General features: G+C 42.3%; 1 pseudogene; it reads right to left on the bottom strand.

The window, feature by feature from the left end:
• Positions 1-4831: 4831 nt before the first annotated feature.
• On the bottom strand, positions 4832-4949 carry LOC126472031 (5S ribosomal RNA; annotated as a pseudogene).
• Between the last annotated feature and the right edge of the window lie 1014 nt (positions 4950-5963).

Here is a 5963-nt window from a genome sequence, read left to right as displayed (position 1 = left end):
GCTTTACTGCAAATAATACGTGCGAATCTGCAGGCATTAATCGATAATTAATTTCCATACTAATTGGTTTTTAGAGGAAGACAGAAAAAATAAATCATGCGATTTTGATAAAGGTTTCAGAGTGCATCCTAAAGCCATTCTCGGTCTGTTTCATCGCAAAAGAGCTTTCGTCGCGGAAAGAGTCTTTATCTTTACCCGCTGAAATGCTTACGAGCATAGTCGTTTTGTTTGTTTAGCTTGAAAGCTTTTTATTTTAGGAGTGTGTTTTTCCAGGGAATCGGGCCGTATCGTACTGATAACAAAAGCAAAGGTCAGCGCTTGCTACGCCTCGTCGTTTCTTCCGTGAGATTGAGGTGCAGCTCCATCTGTTTGAGTGCGCTGGTACTCAGAGAGAGGAGCGAAGCTAGCGCGCTCACAAACAGCGGTTTACATTCAGACGACTCTCTTACGGCTGATGGTTTACAGCATCGAAGCCACGGCTTGGGTATAAGCTAGCCAAAGGAAAGTATCTCGTCTGTTCTTAGAATCAAAATACAAATCGTTGAAACGTCAGCTTTATTTCTAATGGTGCTAATGTTATTAGTAATTACTTCAATAATTTTTAAATGAGATAGTTATTTAGTTATGTCTGGCTCACTCCAAAAATACTCATTCTATGAAAAAAGTTGCAGATGAAAAATTAAGATTTTTGAAAGGGACATCTATCTGTACTAAAATTAGCCAGCGTCTAATCCCCTATAAGGAGGCCAACTTTTTATTTTCAAATTCGAGTCCCGCTTTTTATTGCAAATTCGGATTCTGCACCAAAAAATGCGTGGGGTTTATCTGAAACAATGTTTTTCCACTCGTGGTAGATGGCACTGTAATCGGGCACGAGAGTTCCGACTGTTAGACAGAAGAACACACCGAAATAAGTCACCATGATGGTGCTATGCTAAGGAACTCACCGAAATCAAGCATCCTGATGGTGTGGGGACTCAACGTAATCAACCACGAAGGGAACAGAAAACGACCTAACGTCAAAATTAGCTTATTTGTCAGACTTTTAAATATCTAAATGTAAAAGTTTTATTGTACAATCACATTTTTAAAACTAAATTAAAATTTTGACAATAGTAACAACTGTCTGGAACAAAAAGGTTTTCATTTTTATCGATAGTGTAATACAGAATAAAACGAATCAGTTTTCAGTCGTAAATACCGGAAAAATTAAATTTTATTTTATACAACGCATCTACCTCGAATGAAAATAAAAATTATTTCCTGTAAAGCATAGATATTTTTTGGCTACATTCCGAATGGGTGATTCCCGTTTGGAAACAAAACGTTGAACCCCTCTGACGGGGGAGGGGGAAGGGTGTGATGCCGTCCGGTGTGGCCGTGCGGTTCTAGGCGCTTCAGTCTGGGACCGCGTGACCGCTACGGTCGCAGGTTCGAATCCTGTCTCGGGCATGGATGTGTGTGATGTCCTTAGGTTAGTTAGGTTTAAGTAGTTATAAGTTCTAGGGGACTGATGACCACAGATGTTAAGTCCCATAGTGCTCAGAGCCATTTGAACCATTTTTTGAAGGGTGTGGTGTTAGCGAGTGGCCAGTTTAGCACAGACAGACATCCTACTTTAAAATTTTAATTTTTCATAAGGAACATATTTTTACGTATGCTGTGTATTTTTCCAGATATAAAACATATCGAGATGTAAGATATCGAGGTTTAAAACAAACGCCATATATTTCAGTTAAGATGCAGGTAAAGATTTTGTTATATAGGACTCGATATTTAATTCTTTCAAAGAGATTTATTTAGCGAAATTTACAGTAAAACACCACTGAATTATGTTTTGTATCGTGATAAATGTCATAAAATACAGCGCCGGAAAAAAAATAGTATACCTGGTAAGACAACTTCGACGTTGATCGGATGACGGCATATGTCACCTGGGGGATGGTAAATGTGCTGAGAGTGGTTTCATTGTTGTCCGGCAACAGATAGCGTACTGGCTTAGCTACTAAAGCTCTGTGTAGGTGTACCTTTTGATAGGAATTGCTCACAGCCAGAAGGCTTAGTGTGGTGCAAACGTGTGAAGCAAGCAGGCAACTATGCCACGGAGCCGCACTCGTGCTTCCTACACCAAACTGAGAGAATTTGAAAGAGGTCAAATTGTGACCTTGCGAGAGGCGGTATTTCCGTACAAGTTGGACGTGCTGCTTCAGTTGTGCTACGATGCTGCTGGTATGAGCACACCTGTAGACGTGGTTCTGGACGTCCACGCATCACAGGCCCGTCTGGGTAGTCGTATTGCAACGTGTGACGTCCCTTCCCTCCTCCTTCACTTGCCGGGAGGAGACGAGACTAGTAACGATGTTCGTCCCCGTCGATATGACGTGGAACAGCACCTGTGACTCTCGTAAGAACACAACTCCTCGCATGGTTTAGAAATATTCTGTAATCTCTCCGCAACAGTCTTCTCAGCTTGTGCGAACTGGTAAACTGCAACGGTTTATTTTTATTTTTATGACCGGTTAGTTCCGTGATGAAATAAAATTTTGATTCTTGGTTTCATCATTATGGTCGTTTTTCACATCAAACATAGCGGGGATGAAATTTTACTGTCTACTGTTCCGTTGCTATGCCGTTGCTACGTCAAGTTATTAACAACGGTCCGACGTGACTCCAGAGATAATTTATGGTGGAGTAAATGTTTTTTTTATGCGCCGTAGTACTGGTTTAAACTAATCACTTTTCACTGTCCGTTATTCATGTACTCACTTAGTCACTTAAAATGTTTAAAGAGTCAATCAACTTACGTTAATACACATTGTATTGTTCGTTTAATGAGTTAGGTGACACGTAAGATTTGTTCAAATGTGTGTGAAATTTTATGAGACTTAACTGCTAAGGTCATCAGTCCCTAAGCTTACACACTACTTAACTTAAATTATCCTAAGGACAAACACACACACCCATGCCCGAGGGAGGACTCGAACCTCCGCCGGGACCAGCCGCACAGTCCATGACTGCAGCGCCCTAGACCGCTCGGCTAATCCTGCGCGGCGTAAGATTTGTCTTTTGACTTAGATTTTATTGTTCTTTCTGTAAGTAATTGTTTGTCACTACAACACACGCACACCGATATGTCATTCAAGATTAACTTCTGTTCAGTTCAGTAATCGTGACGCTGACGACAACTTTTGACTAATCGGCGTACTTGTCTTTCTTCCTGTCTTCGTTTTATTGTGTCCTACTCAAGACTTCGAATTATTTTTCTGTCGTTGATTCATTGCTCTCAAGGTTTGTAACTGTTCATCAGTACAAAGGCTAAGTCCGATAAACCAGTATCACTCAACTGAATTCTAACACTCGTCTTACTATACCGTCGTGTTGAGAACGGTAAAGATTAACTTTCTTCAGTCGAATGACTGCGCAATATTTCAATCTATATCTCACGAATTATCAAACTTCCAAAACTGAAACAATCTAAGAGCGTTTGTATCCAGACAACTATCGCAAAAGTACTATCCGAGTTACATTGTAGTCGCACTGAATTTTCTTTTCGATGCGGCTACAACTCTCTCCATGATAAATGTTATCTTTGACTTTCTTGGATTTAACCCTCGTTCATATGATTTTGAATTAATTCTATAGATGTTTGATAAAGAATCTATGATAATTCTTTCCTTTTATCTAGCCTTTTTGTGTGCTATTCTCAGTTTTTTAATGATATAGGTGTTAATCAAAATATTACCGGTGTAGATTTTATCGTCAATAGTTGCCGTCACTGTCAAGATGACTCACTTCTCTACTTTAAGTTCCCACAAAGTTTGTTGATTGGGGTTTTCTGTCCTTGGGGCGTCACAAACGGCAGCAAGGGCGGAGATCGTACAGCCACCACAGTACAGATAAGGGGGCTTGTGAATCCAGACGTGTCAACACGAACTGCTGCAAGCCAGTTATTAACAGTGTGACTACGGATACACACATCTCTAGCCCCTCTTCCATTTATGCTCTAGCATCGTCGTGCATCGTACGACTGGTGCCGTCAGAGGACCAGCGATGAAAGCAGATTCTGCCTGCACCCAGGTGATGGTCGTTTGTGCATACTACGTAGACCTGTTGAGCTCTGTTTCGTAGAGTGGACTTGTCCAAGACACACTGGCACCACCTATGGCTCTATGGTCTGGGGTGCGATGACTACAACTGTCTTTCACCTTTGGTGTTTCTGGGGGGGACACTAAGCAGCGCTCGGTACGTGTAGAATGTTGCCATTTTTGATGTGTTGTTCCAACAGGATAATTCTCGCCCACGCACTGCCCGTGACACTCAGTGTGCTCTGCAAGACGTGCAGCAACTTCCCTGGCCAGCAAGATCTCTGGACTTGTCTAATCGAGCGTATGTGGGATATAAATGGACGACAAGTGACCCGTGCGACTCGTTAACCGACAACACTTTGAGAACTACGTGAAAAGGTCGAGCAGGGGCGGTATAACGTATTCCAGGACAGTATTTGCCATCTGTACGATAGACTGAATGCCAGAGTCAACGTCTGCATTGACGCCCAGGAAGACTACTCCATGTACTAGTGTAGGTGTTTCAACATGGGTCCCGGTACCTCAGGGCCCCTTGTGCTATTGATCCACTCCGTTTACAGGCCACAAGTGGCCCATCGGGACCATCCGAGCGCCGTGTCATCCTCAGGGGAGGATGCGGATAGGGGGGGCTTGTGGTCAGCACACCGCTCTCCCGGTCGTTATGATAGTATTCTTGACCGAACCCGCTACTATTCGGTCGAGTAGCTCCTCTATTGGCATCACGAGGCTGAGTGCACCACGAAAAATGGCAACAGCACATGACGGCCTGGATGGTGACCCATCCAAGTGCCGATCACGCCCGACAGTGCTTAACTTCGGTGATCTCACGGGAACCGGTGTATCGACTGCGGCAAGGCCGTTGCCCTTGTGCTATTGATCGGTAAATGAAATTATTTCATGTACTCCATATGCATTGTTGCAACAATAAATTGTGAGCAAATTGAAAACCTCTAAAAGAGTGAACTAATTTTTTCCAGCAGTGTATTTTGACTGATTTTTTTGAAATTTTTAATCAGTTTTTTATAGCTCCGCCATCTTATTTTTTTAAAATTTTCTAACAGCACCATAATGCATTTTTAACTCACTGCCATCCTACATCCTGGATTTTTGACGACGTGGGTAACCAAACTATGGAGTTTCTAGAATGAGATTTCCACTCTGCAGCGGAGTGTGCGCTGATATGAAACTTCTTGGCAGATTAAAACTGACGATGTACTGGCAGAAGTGAAACTGTGAGGACGGGGCGTGAGTCGTGCTTGGGTAGCTCAGTTGGTAGAGCACTTGCCCGCGAAAGGCAAAGATCCCGAGTTCGAGTCTCGGTCCGGCACACAGTTTTAATCTGCCAGGAAGTTTCATATGGAGTTTCTATCCCACTTTCACGTTTGAAAGTCATTAAAGCATAAAGTGGTACAGGTTGTACCTTGATATGCCACTCTTTTTCATACAATTCTCTATCGTACATACCTTTCTGTTTACAACTGCATCATCTGTGCAGACTCTCGTGGAACTTCCAACGTTATCCACTAGGTCATTTATATATGTTTTGAAAAGTAATGGGCCTACCACTCTTCCTTGGGGTATGCCCGAATTTACTTTTACATCTGAAGATTTCTCTTAATTGAGAATGACATGCTATGTTATGTTTGACATAAACACTTCAATCCAGTCTCACAGCTGATTTTATTTTCGGTAGGCTCGTATTTTGTTCATTAGGTGGCAGTGTGAAACAGTATCGAATGCCTTCCGGAAGTCAAAGACCACGACATTAATATGTGGGCTACAATATATTTATTTCTGGATACTGTTTACAAAACAGAGCGAGATCAGTGTCATAAGACCCATTCTGTTTCGTACAGAGGAGACTTCCAGTCTCCAGAA

The sequence above is a fragment of the Schistocerca serialis genome, chromosome 3, assembly GCF_023864345.2.
Source record: "Schistocerca serialis cubense isolate TAMUIC-IGC-003099 chromosome 3, iqSchSeri2.2, whole genome shotgun sequence".
NCBI classification, from domain to species: domain Eukaryota; kingdom Metazoa; phylum Arthropoda; class Insecta; order Orthoptera; family Acrididae; genus Schistocerca; species Schistocerca serialis.
This window is presented reverse-complemented; position numbering and strand designations above follow the sequence as displayed.